Source organism: Chinchilla lanigera, unplaced genomic scaffold (assembly GCF_000276665.1).
Source record: "Chinchilla lanigera isolate Chin_1 unplaced genomic scaffold, ChiLan1.0 scaffold00077, whole genome shotgun sequence".
In the NCBI taxonomy this organism is placed as follows: domain Eukaryota; kingdom Metazoa; phylum Chordata; class Mammalia; order Rodentia; family Chinchillidae; genus Chinchilla; species Chinchilla lanigera.
In genome coordinates this window covers 2,972,420-2,992,332 of record NW_004955478.1, presented here as the reverse complement: position 1 = coordinate 2,992,332, position 19,913 = coordinate 2,972,420, and positions in this window count along the sequence as shown.

Here is a 19,913-nt window from a genome sequence, read left to right as displayed (position 1 = left end):
GAGAAACCAAAGCATTAACCACAGAAATAAAAAATCTGAATATATATAATGTGGATATACTTTAAAGATTCAATAGTCTACTCCAAACTGCTTAAATTAACTGGCAATTCCTAGAGGTGCTTTCTGGAAACTGGCAAATTGAAGACAAAGTTTATTTGGAAATGTGAAGGACCAAAAATAGCCACAAAAAGAACAACCAAGCAACAGCAAGGAAGAACAAGAAAGTTGGGGGATACATAGTTCCAGATATTAAGACCTAACAATACCGCAGTATTTATGCCTTTGGTATAGACATAAAATTAAAAAAAAATAATAATAAAGTAAGGAGACTTTGTAAAGAACACACATTTGTGATTATTAGACTAATAAAGTTGAGACTTTAGATAAGATGATAGGAAACTTCAGCACAGACTATAGGAAGGGTGTCTTTTTAAATAATTGATCCTATGTAGATTTGGTGGTTCTGAGGAGATAAATCTGTCTCTGCTTTTAATTCCTTAAAAGACCAACACCAAGCCTACTGCTTGAACAAACTAAATTTCTTAGTCCTATTTTTGACAAAAATCAGAGTGGTATTTTGGGCTTTGGATTTGAGCCTAAGGAGTTAGATTTTTCCAGGCTGGGAAATGAGCTGAAATTATTAAATATCAGCTCAGGATTCACTGATGGACACCCAGAGAGGTTTGAGGTGGATCTAGAAATATAAGCTGATTTTTGATACCTGAGCTATTGGGGTTAAAAGCCCTGTTATTCTGATAGAAGCAGTACTTTACTGCATAAGAAAAATATGTACCTGGAGAAATTGATTTGCAGGTATTTCCTGGACCAAAGCTTAATTCATGTCACAGGTGGTCTCAGTTCTTCCTTTGGCTAATGAAATATGCAGATAGAGTTATCTCTTCTCCCACTTCTTAACTTATGCCATTCACAAAAGCCAATTCTAGATGAAGTGTAACTCTAAGTGAAAAATTAAATAAAGTTCCTAGGACATATGGGAAAATGTTGTTTGTGATTTTTAAATAGACAAAGACCTCTTAAATCAGAACTCAGAATTACTTATCCATAAAAGAAAAAAGTGAGTAAATTCCACTGCATTACATTAAGAATTTATTCATTTAAAATGAACTACTAAGAAAATGAAAGAGCAAATAAATCAATAAAATGAACAAAAATATATGAATAAGAACTTTACAAAGAAATTGTTAAACCTGAGAAAAAGTATTTATAATTTAGTAATTCTATTTCTCCAAGTGTACATCCCTAATATTACACACATTGGTCTACTGCAACATATGTATAATAATCTCTATTAATGGAAAAATGTGTATATTTTTGGTAATTCATGCAATGGAGAGAATTAATAAGTATGCAATAACACAGATGACACTTAAGCAAAAAAGACAAAACAAAACATTAGACTATATGAATATAATTATACAGAGTTCAAACACAGGCAAATTTTGTGTATGTTGTTTTAACTCAGAGTAGTATTTACTTTTATTGGTATTTGGAAGAGGGCAATCAGAACCCTTGTAGTGCTGGAAATCTGCTGTTTTTGAGTGTCACTTATTCATTCTGGGTATATAAAAATTCAACAAGTTATAATAAGCTAAACTTCTGTACTTTCAGCTAGGTTTACAAGAAGGTCATAAAGAAGGGAAGGAGTAAAGAGGAAAGGTGGAAAGTGAGGAGGAGACGAGTGAAGAAAGGGTACTTTCTAGGTAACTAGAATTGAATAGTCTTTGTAATGCCACAGAAGACAGCGTGGAAAAAGAACAACATAAACTGATTACTTTTGGCATTAACCAAAACAAATTTAAAAATGAGAATGTTAATCTCCAGCGCAAGTAGTTTGTTCACCTCTTCAATTCTTAGAATTCTCCACTGGAATACTTTGCTTGGTGTCAGCTTCAGTCTTTCGTACCTCATTAAAGAAGCATTTGCAGCTGGATGGGTGTGATTTGCTAGTCCCTTGGAGCCAAATTTAGATCTTAATTGACAACCAGACTCTGCTGTTTATTTCCCACGTGCAGTGAGAAGGGAAGAGCATATGTTCTGAAGCTGAAGCTTACGAATGGACTGTTTGCAGTTCCTGAAGTCGTTCTTAACTTGGTGAAACTTAAATTCATCCGCGCCTTCTTTTTTGCACATGCGCAGTGCAACATTTGCCGTAAGGTGACTCTTAACATGAGCCTCGGCTAACATCCTCTCTGCAAGTTCCAGAAATACAAATTAGCCTGTGTTGGCAGAAGATTAGGGACTGCTCTTTAAGCAGTCTTTCATTCTGCAGTTTTATTTTCCAGTCATCTTGCCAAGAGAGTATCTTTTTCCAGAAGTTTCTCCTCTATGTTCCTCTTCTCTGATTTTAAGTTTTTTTTTTTTCTTCATCCCAGATCAAACCGTGTCTTTGCTGAAGTCTCTTGCTGCTTCTTATCTTACGTTCTTATATCGTCTTTTATCTTTGTACTCTGCCTCTTTTTAAAAAATTATTCTTGGCCAGCAGCATAAACATTTATACATGAAGGGTTGTCTACAATTGGATACATCTCCTGCTTTGTTCCATAACATTGGACTTACCATTTAGATTTTCTTCAATCCTGTGACTATAATTCATTACCAAATATAGATTGCTTATATCTTGTTTCTAATGAGTTTTATTTTTGCATAAATTATAGAAGCACCAAGAACAGGATACAGCCACCTTCCACATTGCTTTATTTTTTAAATTAATCCCTCTTAAGAAGCTACTGTGTTATATTTCCTATGTCTAGGAAGTCTTACTAAGTGTAACCTACTACCCAAAGTATCGGTGTGTTTCAGAGAATCTCTCTGAAACCTTGATAGCAGTACAATAACCAGTCAGACAGTTCCTCCTTGTGTTGCTCTTCTCAGTCTTCCATTGTAGCTCTGATTTTTCTTGTGTACAATATTTGAGCTTTAGAAGCCTCTTTATCGTCACAGTCCTTGCCGCTTACGAACAGGAAGGATGACTGTGATGCCTCGGGGTCTGTGGTCAACCTGCACTGTTTGGATATCCCCAGGGAAGGAGGAAAGGACAGCGGTTAGGGCTAATGCCAACCCTGTGTAGTGACTGGAAACTCAGGCACTGGTAGTTGTGTGGTGTTAGGTTATGCCCTCAAGTTTAAACCATGTAAAAACACTACTTTTTGAAGTTTTCTATGAAGCTAAAATATCCAAGTCTCACCACTAAGTCATCTTGATGTTTGATCCTTTCTTGATATGATGTTTTAAATGTAATGATATTCTTGAACACAAAACAAGTATTTTTATTAAGTTATAGGCAAATTCAATAACACTCATCTCCAAATTTTGCTTTTGCTCCAGTCTGCTAGAAGACAGTAAGGGTTCTATGGGGAAAGAACTCCTAAATAACTAACAAGTTTTATTTTCTGTTTAATGCTTTCTTTGTAGCACCACTGGAAATTAATAAAGTCAATAAAAGGGAGAATTGGTAGTGGTGCTCCTGGATATGATCAGAGATTCCGGATTTATAGTCTAGGACATTTTACACACTGGTTAAACTATTGGTACTTGTTTAAAATCTGGTCAAGCAAGAAATTTAGGGAACTGTTAGGATTGAAGTTTCAACTCTTTACCTTTCTCTGTTTTGGGTCCAAAGTTTTCTATTTATTTTCTGGGAAGAATCTTTAACTGAGAGGTCACTTTGCATATAATAACTTCACTCATGCTACATACCACGAGACTGACTTGTAGGAAGGAGGTGTTCTCAGGCAAAGTTCTTGTCTAGATTCTGGTTTTGGAATAACAGGTAAAAGAAAAGGGGTAGGGGAAGAAGAAAGAAAAAGAATACAACACTTACATAATCAGCTATAGTGAAATGTTGCAATAATGGTCTAAGATCATATCCCTCCTATAGTTGCTTTGAGAAAAGACTGTTTATAAATAACCATGAATCTTTTTATCAATAAAACCCAAACAAACAAAAACGTTCAAATCTTGATAAAATGAAACAGTTCAATGAGTCCTTTCTCACATGAAGATTCCTGCTCAGAGTGGTTGCAGGCAGAAGGGTACAGATAAAAAAGATCATGTGGATTCGGGCTGAATACTATTCAGATTATCTGTGAGCTCTATTTCTTGATTCGCTTGTTTCTCTTTCATCCTTCAAAGGGATAAGAAATGTCTACTGAGTGGGTATCTAGAAAGACATCTCATTATAATTTTAATTAATCCTTTACTTAGAATGTGCTGAAGTTTTTATTCTGAAATCTTGAGAATGACAGGTCTATTACTAAGTTTTAGAATAATAATTTATGCCAGTGTTTGGCCATGAACTAAATATATTTGTACATATTGTATTGTTTGAGTGTCAAAACTGTTTGAAGTGGTGGATAAAACAGGTATGATTGTCTGAGTTTTACAAACAGAAGCATTCAGTTTCTATTTATTGTAGCTTTCTTACCTTCAGTGTCACTTATATGTAGGGTGATGGGCTGTGAGTTAGCAGTTTAAAATATTTTCTGTAGAGCTTGATACATAACTTTAGAAATTTTAAATGAAAATTCAAAAAATTCCATTTCTTTCCATCATAGTCCCTGCCCTGTGGGGATAGGAGAAGTTCTCTGTGACCCGTTGGTAGCCAAGTTCATTACCTGGAACTAATTAGAAAATAAAAAACCAAAATAAAACCAACTGAGAGGAAAAAAAGTAAATTGTTACCCTCTTTAACTGAACTGATTTAAGACATAACAAGGAAAATGGAAAATATTGTACTCTCCTAACAGATAACTCTGCATGCCAAGCTGCAGGCAGATCAGGATCTTAGAGGCTTAGTCTTAAACTCCTGGAAAATAGAATGATTCCAACTGGAAATTTTTTTAAATGAGTTTCAAAAATAGGACACTACAGATCAATGACATGGTACAAATACAAATGCGAATAAGTAGGGTAACAGTAATCAGCTTCTACATACACTTTCCAACATATCTAAAAAGGATCTTTATGTGTTGATAATCATTATGGTCAGCAGTTCACCAACCTTTTATACCTTCAACGATTTCAAATGGTCTCTACCAGTTTATGATGAAAACACACACAAATCCATGGGGCTACAGCATAAACACAGATATATAAACATGCATGCATTAAATGTCTTCACCAGTGACCAAAATGTTAAATTGATTTTATGAGAAGTTGGTTTTCCAGCCACCGAGTGGTTGTAAATGTTAAGTGTTTTTACAGGTTGTTGCTTTTCCAGCTGCTGGGCTTCTTTAAATGCTTGTCTCTCTCGCTCTCTCTCGCTCTCCACATACACACACACCCACATACACGCACACACACACATACACCCTTACTTTTCCAGCTGTTAAGCCTCTGTACATTTTTTATGAAGTTTTTCCTTTTTCTTTACTCGGTAAATCTATTTATATTTTACTCACAAAAGCAAGTGCAAAATTGTCTTGGCACCATCTAACTTTTATTTTTATTGAATTTTTTAAACTACAAATAAAAATTCCATCCCTGTTTCAGCGCTTTCCAGAAAGTCGGGGACCTAGTTATAATGACTCCAAGATGAACATTACGAGTTCATCTCAGAATTTAGATACCACAAAAGCACTCTCCTTGTGGTATGCTCAGTGGAAACACTGTTCTTGTGGTATTTCCATTGGAAATATTGTACTTGTGGTATTTTTCAATGGAAAAACTATTACTGTGGCATGACTGAGCACTGCAGGAAATATTGGCCGGAATTTTGTAACAAACGGCCAAGGGAAGAGGGGAGATGCCGAGGGAGAGAGTTAAGTTAAGGTAGCAGTGGTTGTTGATGCAAGGACTTCGAAAGGGACATGATGAGGAGGATTATACTTTATTTCACAATCCACAATGAAATCCCCATTACATTCTGTCTGGGGAAAGGAAGAAAAATTATTGTCTAATTAGGAGAAGTTTTATAAAAATCCAAAGATAAAGTGCTGGTGGGAAGTAAGACTTAACTATAAATACGAGAAGGAAAATAAAAGTGAGGCCATAGCCATTAAAAAGGAGGAGGGGTGGACATTTCCATTCTGTCTTCAAAACTGTCTAAAAAGGGAAGTGCTTCCGAAAAATGATACCAAGTAAGAGGTAGGTGTTCAAAGGAACAAGAAACAACGCAAGGGAGAATTTTTGGAAGGATTTTTTCCATCAGGTGTGAGGCTGGATTTGGTGAAGTAGCCCAACTTAAAATAATTACCTAGTTGGACACGGTACTTTACTGTATTTCCCAGCACTCCCCAGCAGGATCCTCTGCTTCTGTTGGGAAGACTTTGCATAACCTCTGTTGATGCCTGGCTTCTTTTCATAGTTGACTTCCTGCTCCTGGTGGTACCTCCTCTTGGGATGCTCCTCATGTATTTACATTCCTCCTGGACTGAAAGTTAAGGTCGAAGTTTCACACATCCATGAGGTTTTTATGATACCTCCGCCCTACATGGATCAACCACTTATTTAAAACTGTAACACAGAGATATTTCTCCACACCTTAGCTTTTCTTGGTATCTTTGGGCCCTGTGCCTTTTCAGTGATATCGATGCCAGTCACCTTACTTTGTATTTCTCTGTGATAGGCTGCACAGAGCACAGGTTTCAACACTCAGTACAAGACGTAATCAAAATATATGGTGAATATTTACATTTTAAATTAAATTATTGCAGTAAAGGACGCATGCCTTTCCCAGTCATAACACATTCATTTCATTGTTATTACCACTTGCTGACACAGTTCTGGGAGTCTTCTTTCCTGAGTGTTTCTGCAAGGTGTGATGAAAAATATGGTGAGTGGCGCTGCCAGGTGTCATGGAAACGCAGGCTCGTAAAAATATTATGGTGTGCCTTTACCCACCTTATTCACAAAATCTGGCACTGGACGACTCCTGGCTCTTGCCCAAAGTCAAAATGACACTGCAAGGCAAACATTTTGAATTGATTTAGGGCATCAAGGCACCCACAACAGAGTAACTAAAGACTCTCAGGAAAGAGGAATTCCAGAACTGGTTTAGCAAGTGTCAGAAAACGATGATATAAGTATGTTCAAAGTGAGTGGAAGCATTTTGAAGGTCACTAATGGTAATGTGTCTTTTATTGTAATTTTTTAATACTTTAAATATTGACTTTTTAATCACTTGCCGTGTGTGCTTTTCATTAGTTGCTTACTGGAGGTAAAGCAAAGATAATACTTCAATTTTTAAATTCAAAATGTTTGGCTATTAGTGCTGGAACTGTAAGAGAAAATTCCTCAAATTGCAGAGCCTGAAACAATATTGGCTTTTTAAATTTTTTCTTAGTGTATGTTTGCAGTACGTAGTGATTATAGTCACCGTGAAGAGTTGGCAAGCATACATAACACAGCTTAACTTTTTCTTCTTCTACCCTCTCCTCTCTTCTCCCTCCATCTCATATCACCCCCCTTTTTGCAAAAGATCTATTTCCTATTTTCTGTCCTTTATTTTTTATTTTGCACTTTATTTATATTTGGGGATTCTCACAGAAGACAAACCATGTGATATTGAAGCTTGTGTGTGATTTGGTTCACTTAAGATTATAGCTTCCAGCTGCATCCATTTTCCTAGAAATGACTCAAATTTATCTTTCTTTATGGCAGAGTGGTACTCCATTGTATAAGTAAATCATTTTGTTATGATTTACTTTTTATTCATATCACATTTCTGGCAGAATGATTCTTCTCTAAGTGGTGCCTTAGGAACTCAAGATCTTTTTACACATGGCTTCCATGGTGGCCAGAAGGTGGTCTATTCCAGTCATCTGTAGAGAAAAGGGAGCAGAAAATGTGAGTATAAAAGTTATCTGTAGAACTGACCTGAACTGTGGCATGTATGACTCCTATCATGTTTTACTGGTCAAGATAGATGGACTTTTGGGGTGAATATCTCCCAGCCCAACATTCATAGATTGATATCTTAACCCCCAGCATCTCACAATGTGACTACATTTGGTCTTTAAAGAGCAAATAACACTAAAATGAAGTACTAGAGAAGGACATTCCCTAATATAGCTATCTCCTTATGAGAAGAAGAAATTTGGATACAAAGGGATACAAAAGAAAGATGTTGTGAGGATATAAGGAGAAGACAGCTATGTATAAGCCAAGGAAAAAGACCTGAGAAGAAACCAAAAAACCCTATAGACACCTTGGTCTTAGTGATTTTTATACTATAGAATGGAGAGAAAGTAAATTCCTGTTGTTTAAGCCACCTAGACTGTTATTTTTATAGATGCTCCAACAATCTATGAGTATAGATACTCATAGCCACAGCTATTTGCAAGGGGGACTGGGAAATGTAGTCTTGCAGTGTGTGGAGAAATGAAAGGGAATAGATTTTGCTGAACACAGAGCAGTTCCTGTCACACTATTAGAACCATGTAGGGTACTATTCCAGCACTCCATTTCAAAGATCCAGATAAACCCACTAAGTGTACTAACTTGTTCAAGAATGCTCTGGATGTTCAGTGAAACACTGGTTACTGCATTTTTCAGGTAGCTGATTGGACCTCGAAATTTTGCAGTCATTATTTTCCAACAAGGTTGCACCTAACTCCCTGTATTAATAGCTTTTCATCCCTGAGACACAATTCCTGACACCAACAATTTAAAGAAGGAGAGGTTTAATTGGGCTCACAGTTTGGGACATTCAGTTCACGGCTGGCTGCCTCCAAGGCAGGAGCATCATGATGGAATGACATAGTGGAGGAAACTGCTCCCCTCATAGCATTCAGGAAGCAGAGAGAGAAAGGAAGAGCCAGAGAGGGAGATATACACTGCAAAACATGTCTTCAGTGACATATCTCTTCCAACCAAGTTCTGTGCTTCTAACAGCATATTCATCAATCTACTGATGAACATAGGATTACCACAATCTACTCACTTTGCAAAAGCTCTACTTCTGAACAAATCTATGCCAGTATTCTAGATCTAAGCCATCATACTTTCTTATGTTTCAAATGTGCCATTCTAGAGTTACTAGAATGCGCCATTCTAGAGTTACTACATAATTGCAGTCCAGTGTAAAATTAAAATGTAACTATCCTTCTATATACATATAACAATGACGGTTAATCCCTATCATTTTGTTCTGAAACTCTGTATTATTTTTATCATTTTCCCTTTGTTTTGATTTTGTCTATGTTGTAAGTATTTTGCTATTGTCCCTTTTCTATTCTCTTTAAAGTAAAAATTTTAAAAAGCAAAAAAATTTTAAAACGTAGGCCCTGTGTAAAACTTATTAAAGATTTCAGGAAAGTAACAGCAGACTCTTAAACCGGGTACAGAGTCTGCTAACTCTGGGGTTCTGAGTGACTGCACAAGTCACATGCCCACAAAACTGAACTTGGTGCTTCTTTACTTCCAAAAGGACCACTACCATTGATGCTCATGGATTGAAGTTGATATTAAAAGCTGGAAAGATATTTTAAGACCTCATCTTCCCTGCCCAGCCTGTAGGTCAGCCTATCAGTAAGGGTGTGGTGATGCTTGACCTCAAACATTGGGTTATAAAAGTAGACCTGCTTTCTTTTACCCACTTCTTATGCTAGAATCATGTGGGTGGGGAGGTTTTCCCACCATTTTTAACCTATTCAAGTTTAAATGAAATCTGTTAATGATGAATCACAGGTAAGACACAATTTTTAAATGTCCTCAAGTGATTCTGTTTCCCAGAGCAGACAGGGTACTGCAGGTTAGTTGCATCACCCTGAGATCCTGTGAACGTGTTAACTTAAACTGCTTTATATCTATCACTTGTCATCCTTAATTCCCCCAATCAGGCAAATATTTTATTTGTAGACTATATTTCTCTGGATGAGATTTAAGAATGTTGATAAAGTCAAGCTTCCTCTATGACATTCTAAAGTCTACAGAAATTAATTTCCTAGTATTAGCCTTGTGTTCTTAACTTCTTCCATGGTTGTCTCCAGTGACGTTATCAAAGACTTACTGTCTTTTTCCATTTTACTCCATCAAAACTACCTAGGAAATGATCTAGCAAATGTATTTATATAAAACATTTAAAGAGCATATACAAACTGGCAGCTTGTGTAATTTTTTTTTTCTTTTCAAAAGATAAAAGGATTGAAGTCAAAATGGCAACTCTTTAACTGAACATTGATGAAACGTTAACAAGGCAGTGGATGTAGCGACAATATTGTGAAATATCATTCATCCATTCACTGATTCTTTTATATTTTCTACATATATTTACTAAGAAAAAATTATTTTATTGTTATCCCTATATTTTATTATAATCCCTATATTTAAGGAAACCTGATATCAAAAGGCAAATATACATATCAGAATATAACTAAAAGTAAATACAGAAAGTGCTATTTATTGATATTTATATTTATTCTACCTTCTTTCTGTCTTACTCATTGATCAACTATATACTGATCTATCCATCTATTTCTCTACCTACTTATCTACCTATATATCTAATGTGATCTAATCTAATCTAACCTAATCTATTGCTCAGGGAACCCAAAAGGAAAGGTAATTAATTTAGTTTGAGATCAGCAGTATAGATGTACACAGTAAATGTAGTTTGAACTGGATCTCAAGGCAGTGTTGTATAAATTAAGAATCATGGAGTCCAGTGTAGGGCATAAATGCTTGCATTTATTTAGCAAAACATATATAGGAAAATTAGTTAAGTAGCTAAGGGTACTTAAGGGAGTCAGACTGCTGGGATTTGAATCTTAGCTCTATCACTGCTTAGCTTTGTGAAATTTATGTCACATCTCTGTTTCTTCTTTTTCCTTTCTATAAAGTTGATGAAAGTAAATACACATTTCCACATTGGTTTTGTAACAGTATCAATAAGTTAATTTGCACAAAGGCCTGAGAATAGTGCTCATATGATTGCTTTAATTTCTTTATCATTGAGTATGTTTTCTGCAAGGTGGAGAGAATAACACATACCTTAAGATTGATACGCAGATTAAATGGAAGCATACTGATAGACCATGAAGTCAGTCCCCTTTTTGAATAGAGATGTGGGCTCAGACAATATTGTTCAATCATGGATTCATTCATTTATTTATTCAAGAAGTATTGATACAGATTAATCTATATCAACTGATTTTTCCTTTTAGGGAGATGGCCTTTAGCATAATTAAAATTTATACAAATCAGTGTTTGAGTGGAAGAGTGAGAATATAACACATATTTGATGTTACTGTGTGCTATAATTAGTCATGATTATATAAACAAATCATATTAAAATGTGTGAATTAGAAAACTAAGAATAAATATTTAAAACTGGCTCCTTTATAATTGGCAGTTTTAGTAATTTTCAGCTAAATTATGAGACACTAAAAGATGCAATTACTCACAGTGAACAGGTGGGCAGAACTACAGCTCTTTTACCAAACTTTCTTTAGAATTATTTTTAGCATTAATACTTAGTTTCACTCCACTTAAATATATACAGGTAGGCTTAAAGAGATACAGAAAAGAAAAGCATAAAAACAAAATGAAAAAAGTTGCTAAATGTGAGATAAAAATCTCTAAAATAGGAAATAGTCATGAGTGCCATTGATATATCAAATTCATACTGTGGGTCAAATTATAAACATGGCTAATACTGGACCACAAAAATCAGTTCTAAGCTTCCTAGTAGACTGCCCAAAAAAGAACAAAAGTATCACATAAGATATTTATCAATTTCCTCAGAAGAAAACAATCAGATAAAAGAAAACATACTTTTCTTTCATTACAGTCCAATTCTTTAATGATTGACACATTATTTTGAATTCATGGATGCCTAAATTCTTTGCATACATCTCTTAAGAATTATGGTTATTTATTAAAGAACAATTGGGATGAGGGAAACAAGAAAACAAAGAAGAAAGAGGAAAAACATAGGATGGCTGGGATAATTGTACTTTTAATTTCTATTGTTTCTTGAAAGAGACAGTTGATATTTAATTGTTTGATCATTTTTGCATGTCTGTATTTATTTATCTGAGTAACCACTATGAAGATAACAGTATGCAATACAACAACCATTGTTTTTTTGTTTTTACCTTGTCTGAAATTCCGTATTGTTTCTATTGTTTTTATGTTGTTTCATTTATGTCTGTGAGTTTGTTAATATGTTTTGGTTCTTTTATCTCTAAAAATTAAATTAAAAAAAGAATTATGTTTATCCATATTTATCGATGCAAAACCATATGTCCCTTGAAGACAGAGGCCTTAACACATTAATATTGTTTCAATTAACATTGTGCTTAGCATGTTTTAGAACCAAAATGTCTCCCGACAAGATCATGAACTCCTGGGGATTTAGAAGGAGCTTAGATCATAAAGAGTCAAACTTGGGCAATGTATTCATCCACGATAGCTTTGTAGCTGAATGTGCTACTTGAAGATGTGGCCTGGTAAGAGTAGGTAGTTATGGGGGCAGTCCTTTGAAGGGTGCCTTCTTCTCTCTTTGCAGCTCACTCCTGTTTTTCTCTGATTCCTTCTTGCCATGAGGAGAGTAGCTTTGTACACACCCTTCCACCATGACGTTTCTGACTTGGAGCCAGCCAGCCCTAGACTAGAAAAACTGAGCTCACAAGGCAAAATACATCTTTTCTCTTTTAAGGTTATGTGGCTGGTGTCTTGCACCATGGCAGAATGTTGACTAGCACCGTACCTGATGGGTCTTCCAGGAAATGTTTGCACAGTGAGCTAGTTAGTGAAACTTTAAAAGGTATGTCAAAAGTTTAGTTTCGTTGGGCTGGGGATTTAGCTCAGCAGCAAAAGCGCCTGCCTGGCAAGCGCAATGTCGTGAGTTCGGTTCCCGGTACCGGAGAAAAACAAACAAACAAAAAAAAAACAAACTTTAGTTTCATTAAAGCGAATGAAAGTTTAAAATGTACTTTCAAAAATAATAGACTCAGCTGGGGATATAGCCCAGTGGCACAGCAAGACTCTGAGTTCAATTCCCAGTATCGAAGAAGAAGAATTAAAAGAAGAAGAAGAAAAAGATGGGATATAAGCTAAATAATTTTTTTTTTCAGGAATAACAAAGGGTGTAATTGGGTGTCCTAGTGAGTATTGGAATAGTTGTAATGGTGATGTATTATCATTTTCACATGAGGGAATATAATGAATATACTGAAGATAATGGTGTATCAAAAAGGGAGTGTTATGGTTTATGTCTGTGTGTCCCCTCCAAAGCCTCATGCGACCATGGGGCAGGCTATTAGAGTTGAATGATTGTGGGTGTGAGTGCTACACCCGCCTTGGGGTGGATAGTTTGCATATGTAAGGGAGAGGAAAAGAGTGCTTGAGGACATTCCTCCCCCATTCCGCCCTGGTGTGTGTGCTTTCTGCTTTTGAGGTGTGTTCTGCCACGCTGAGTTGTACTCTTTGCCATGTGCCACTCTGCCTTATAATCTGCCAAGTGCGGTCTGAAACTTCCATGAACTGTAAGCGAAATAAACCTTTCCTTCCTTAATTTTGGTTTTATCTGGTTTTTCTCCGGTACCGGGAACCGAACTCACGACCTTGCGCATACTAGGCAGGCGCTTTTGCCACTGAGCTAAATCCCCAGCCCCTCCTTCCTTAATTTTGGAAGTCACGTATTTTGTCCCAGCAAGGAGAAAAAAGTAACCAAGACAGGGAGACATTCCTGAGTATAGATCCCTCATTCCAAACTTCTTTTTTATTGTTGTTTGTTTTTCTTATATTAGTCCATGCTTGCTGTACATGAAATTTACATTCCTTTTAGTGTGTAGGATGGTGCCTGCCTGGGAAGCACAAGGTCTTGAGTTTGATTTCTGATACCAAAATTAATAAACTGTAGGTACATACACCTAACATAGCTTGTTTCTTTTTAATCTATTTCCCCTTCCCACCCTCCTCCTCCACATCCTCTTTTCCCATTTTCATTCTTATTGTTATTTTTACCAGTTCATGTTTATGACATATAATATTTACATTTATATTTATTTGGTACATGTAAGTGGCACATCTTAAATCATTTTATTAAATCTCAGTAGGATAATCATCTGAAGCTACTGGGCAAAGTATCTCTGTTTTCAAAATAATGTTTATGTTAGTTTCCTATCAATGTAAGTGTCTGTAGTTTTATGTCCAATAATTTATAGTACTCTTTAAACTATTTTATCATATCCATATCTTAGAAGTAAGTTACTGCGGTACAGTACAGTATATGCGATAAAGTAAGCAGTAATACTTTGCCATTTAATTTCAGGACTGTTATGTAATGGATGTCCCAGATGAGGCTACTTTGGGCATTTTTCCCAATCTTCTTTTCATTCGTATGTCCATTCAGCAAGTATTCACTATGCACTTAACGTGCACTGGGTACTCAGGGTGACAGAGAGATAAGGTACCATTAGTCAGAGAGCTACAGCCAAAGGAAAGAAATAGCTTCAGCTATGAATGCGTAATTCTCAAGTTCCATGGACCAGTGCAAAATTCATGAGCAGCTGGAAGCCATAAGACACGAAAAGTTAATCTCTCTGATAGGTCTCCTGAAACAAATTCTAGGAGAAAGATTTGATATGGTCTTAAATGATATTTTAAGTTTTCATTAATATTGAAAGCTACATATGTGGAAGTAAGGAAGAAAAGATCATTGGGAGGATAGAATGCAGGTCAAAGGCCCTTAGCCTTTGCAAATTCAGGATAAGCCTGGAAAACTTAGTGAGACCCTCTTTCAAGGGAAAAGAAAAGCACAAAGCCTGGGAATCTAGCTGGGATTCAATACTCTCAGTCCTAAAAAAGAAAAAAAAGACCTTGCAACTGACGGTGTTTGGGCTTTACTATGAACACAATTGGAGGAAAAGGAAAAATAAGGGAACAGGATACCTAAATCTTCAGGAAGAAGACAGCAAATTTAGGATGACACCTGGAGAAAATTCACTGATGCAGATATATAGGAAGAGAGGTACTACACTTCAGGCTCTTTAAGTACATCTGACAGAACAATGCCAACACCAACAAGGTCCTGCTAAAGGACACTGTCCAGAGTCAGCTAATACACGGGGACAGAGAGTGGGATCATAGTTGCCAGGACCTAGACTGAGAGGGAGTTAAAGAATGACTACAGATTGGCATAGGCTTTCTTTTTGTGGTAATGACAATGTTCTGGAATTAGATTGTAATGGTTTTTGCACAACTTAGTGGGTACACTAAAAACTGCCAAAATATACATTTGAAAGGGTGGATTTTATGATATGCAACTTATATCTCTATTAAAATAGCAAGTGTTTAAAAATCAGTTATCTACTAATTTTAAAATAGCTCCATCTTATATCTTCATTTGTATTTGCTTTTGATCAATGAGCAATCCTTGTTTTTGCCCTCTAGTTTAATTTACTTTAGGACCCTGTTCTATGCTTCATGTCCTCCTCAGGTTAGGAATTCTGTTTTGAGTTTTGGCTTTCACGGTGGCTTGTTATTATCTATAGATAACAAAAAGCTCACCCTAGCAGGTAAGGCATTGTCTAGCTGAACTTTCTTTCACCTCACTCAAAGCCTAACAGAGCAGATTAAATGGGTAGGTAAATTCTATTATAGTTATGAAATCTAATTGGCAACATTTTAGATGATTTATGCTAATAAATCTTAACCTAGAATGAAGTGGGAGTAAGAATAGAAAAGAAGGGGAGGGAAAGAAAGAAAGAAAGAAAGAAAGAAAGAAAGAAAGAAAGAAAGAAAGAAAGAAAGAAAGAAGAAAAGAAAAGAAAAAAGAAAAGAGAAGAGAAGAAAAGAGAAGAAAAGAAAAGAAAAAAGAAAAGAAGAAAAGGAAAAGGAAAGGAAAGGAAAGGAAAGGAAAGGAAAGGAAAGGAAAGGAAAGGAAAGGAAAGAGATGGTAAAAATGGACAAAGATAGGTTTCTGATTTCATTTGCGACAAAGTCAGAGAAGTCAAAGATAGCACAAGCTCTTGTCAGTCCCCTGGAATTTGTAATGAAAGATTAAATATTATGATATGCCATAAGCCATCACAGTTTCCAGCGTATAGTAGAGGTTTATTAAAGTATGCAATGACTTTTGCTAGAATTTTGTGTTTGTTTTGTTTTTACTTCTTCCCATGTTGTTCTGGCTGTCCTGCCAGTTCATTAATCTTTATCATTGTAACTGATGAGATATATGAGTCAGCACCCTCACTTCATAAATAAGAGTATTGGTGATGAGTGAAATTAAATTAATTTCCCAAGGTCTCCCTGTTGGACTGTGATTTTTGTACAGAAATGCAAGAAATCCCTGACAAACACAGATAGAAGAAAAAAGATTCCAAGGTATGATAAAAAAAATAGTGGAGAAAAATAGATGAGAATTTTGATGTAGAAATGGAAACAATGAGGATCCCAGAAAGTCAGGATTAATTCTTTGCAAAAGATGGGTGAGAGGAAGATCTAGCTTTGGGAATCTGAACTGGTGAGACTGAGAACACACACCAGTCCAGCAAGAAGGACACTGTGTCTTCTCTGTGAGCCTATGTGATAGAGCTTAGACGGAGAAAGCTGAGAGGCCCTGGGCATCTTAGCAACCCAGGAAGAAGCTGACCAAGTGGGGTAGATTACTTAAAAAAGTATGCATACACATTTTGCTACTGATTTCCACTATGAATTGGCTGGAATTTTCAGCTTGAGGAACATAGCAGCAGAAATCCTGCTGGAATCCACCTCACTTGTTGGATGAAGACTCTTTATACACTAGATCGTTGATGTTCACAAAAGAACTACTTCTAGGTGACGTTAGGTTACCATAACCTTGCTTCTTCTCAGTCATCAACAATTTTGTCCTAAAACCAGCCTTTGTTTCACATAAATGTTAATGAGCTGTAATCATCTCAATTTGTCATTTATTATATAATATTACAAGTTATCTTTTCTATATATGTATGCTATCTCTTTAGTTAAAGTATAAGTTCTGCTGAGATAGGTGAAGATATTATTATTTTTTAATTTTCTTATGGATGTGATTCAATGTACTTCATTCATTCAATCAGATGTTTGACTGACTGGTCCCTGTATCAAACACAGATATGACTCCTCAAAATGAATCCCACTGGAGACTATGTGGACAAATTTGGCTTTCCTGAAGATGAACTCTAAGAGGAAATTTAGAGATCATAGTATTTATGATGATGAACTCTTAGAAATGGCAGTGGTCAAAGAAGAAGAAAACAGAATGAGCAGAGGGAGAATGTGAGTTCCAGTGGTGATCCAACCATAGCCTTCTTGGGCCCTCTGGATGGTTGTAGACCTAGAATGACCCTTTAGGTTTTTCCACATTGAGTTGTGATGGGCAGGTTATCACACTGCCTCAACGATCATTATTTTTAGATGTGTTCTGTCTGGGTACAGATGTGACCTCAGACAAGACCTCTCTCTGCACCTGAGGTAGTTCATGAAAGGACTGCCAGGTCATGACCCTCTGCTGACAGCATTCTCAGCAACTGAAGAGCAGTAAGTTCTTCACGGAAAAGGAGTCTTGTTAGTGCCATAACAGTGCCACCCACACCGGCTAATTCCAAGCAAAAGGGCAGTACATTCACTCTCTAGAATTACTTCTTCACTGAGTTCAAAGACAAGGGTTATAGATGCCTATTGTTATATGCATCATGTTCTGGTTAAGTTTTCACCAAATTTGTCATGGAAGCATAAGAATTTGCTGTCAATAGCTATAAAAGAAAAATAAATAAATAGGAGAGTGCTATCTTCGTCATTCTATGGTACACTTTTTGAAGTAATTCCTCAAGATCTGGGTTCTAAAGAAACACAGTACTTACTGAAATGACATCACAATTAATTACCCTTTGCTTTCCTTTCTAAGAGAACTTCATTTGCCTTTTAGACTGAAAAGATAAGAAGATACAAGGGATATAGGGGGAAATAAATTGCATTTGTCCTGTCTGCTGGATTCTTCAGTGGAATCACCTTAGTTCATGGATACAACTAGCTTAAAGAGAAGCAGAAACCATGAAGCTGGAAGGTGAACTTGCACAAAAGCTAATGAAGGGAAATGCAGGTTTCCAAAGCACATTCTTGGCAATTTTCTGTCAATAGTTGAAAGGGAATGGCAGATAACCAAAGGTAGGGAATAACAAGCAAGGAAAGTACATGCTACTCTGTGTCTGCTGAGGTCAGCAGAGGACACATCTAGTACGTCATTCCCTCTGCCACAAGCAGCACACAGTGGCTCCATGCTCAGCCTCTGGCCACCGTCTGCTCTGAGCTTTGCCTGTATTCGGGGATGAAGCCCCTCGCAGGACAAGTTTATCTGGGTTGTTTAGTAGCCCAAGTCTACACAAACCCTGCAGGAAGCAATGGAGAAAAGTGAGTTTCACAATGTTGGAAATATTTAGATCTGGGATGTAAACTGAAAGGAAACTATTTACTCTATTTGTTTTAATACCACAGAGTTTTGGATTCCCAGGAATCTTCAGAGAAAGACAAGAGGCACTTGCCAAGGCACCGATTTAACAATTTGGTCAGTGACGAAGGGGTACCCTGTTTAACTCGTCTGAACTTAAATAGCATGCTTCCAGTGTATTAGCAAGTCTGCCCTATCCATTTACAGAGTTGTTTGACACCTGCATTTTGGGTTTGGTGTTTGAATTTGGACAGAACTAAATACTTTCCTTTGACAGAAAGTATGTAAGCAAGCAGGTCAAAGAGATGAAAGGTTATCACCCAAGGTTTCACAATAGACTTCCCACATCTACTGATCATATGGAGGGACCATGTCTTCACAGAAGCCTATGGGCTACATTTGGAAAATCCTTTACCATCTGGGTAGCCAGAGTGTAGACACTGTAGAATTCCAAAGAGAAATCTCAGCATTGTACACTTTGTCAGTGAGTTTTAACCAGGAACTGTCATAAAAGAAAAGTTCTGTATGCAGTATAACAGAAAATGCCCCACCTCCAGCCAGTGTACTTCAGTTTCTTAGCTGCCCAGGTAATAGTTCCTGTTCCAGTTCCGGTTGCTTCTGTCTCTTAGAAACAGCTGGTCACTGTGATGCACAGCTGGTCACTATGATGTTCATGGTATGAACCAATCCCCAACTGACAAACCATTCTGCCTCTTTATTTCCTGCTTTGTTATTCCATATAAGCCCTAGACCACCAGATATCAGGGCCTGATATTCTGAAAATGATCCTGATCAGTGCCTGTCAATGTAAATAAATCTGCCTCCAAACCTTGGGTGTCATTTAGGTGTTTCTGCTTGCTATTGCATCTGGTATTTTGGCCAGGAAGGCTGATCAAGCTGATCTCTTTGGTCATGAGCATTTTGGTCATGGCCCTCGTGGATGGAGCAAAGACCTCTTCAGGCACCAATGGGAAGGTGCCCTTGAGAATTCTCGAGTCCTCTAGGAGGTCTGGAAGATTCCTGGCTCATGCTTGAGCAGCTTACATCAGACCCCAAAGGAAGGAGCACACAGTCTGTCTGTCTGTCTGCCTGCCTGCCTTCCTGTCTACCTGATTCTGGTAAGACACCTGGGGGCACCCCAGTTAGTCTGTTAGTCCTGCTCACCTCCAGCAGAAAGGGGAGTCTTATCAACTCCTGTTAGTCAGGGCCACCCTCAGGGGAAGGAGATTAGGATGCTGAACCTCTAAGTGCCTGTTGAATGAATGGGTGAGTGAGTGGAACAGATAACATAAGCAATAGCTTGCTCCATCTGTGCACCAAAACTGGGTAGCCTTGGTCTAGGTGACTGATTGGGTCCTCCCTTGAGGTTCCACAGCAATTGACATATGGCATAACAGAAGCCTCACATCTGCCTTAGCTAAATAGCACCTAAATCTCCATGAGGGGCACAGTCAGGTTGGCATCTAAATAGTCTCTCTCCAAGGGGCACCCACCCTTTGTCTGTTGTGTCATGGGTCAAGGGTGCACAACACATGCTTTAGGG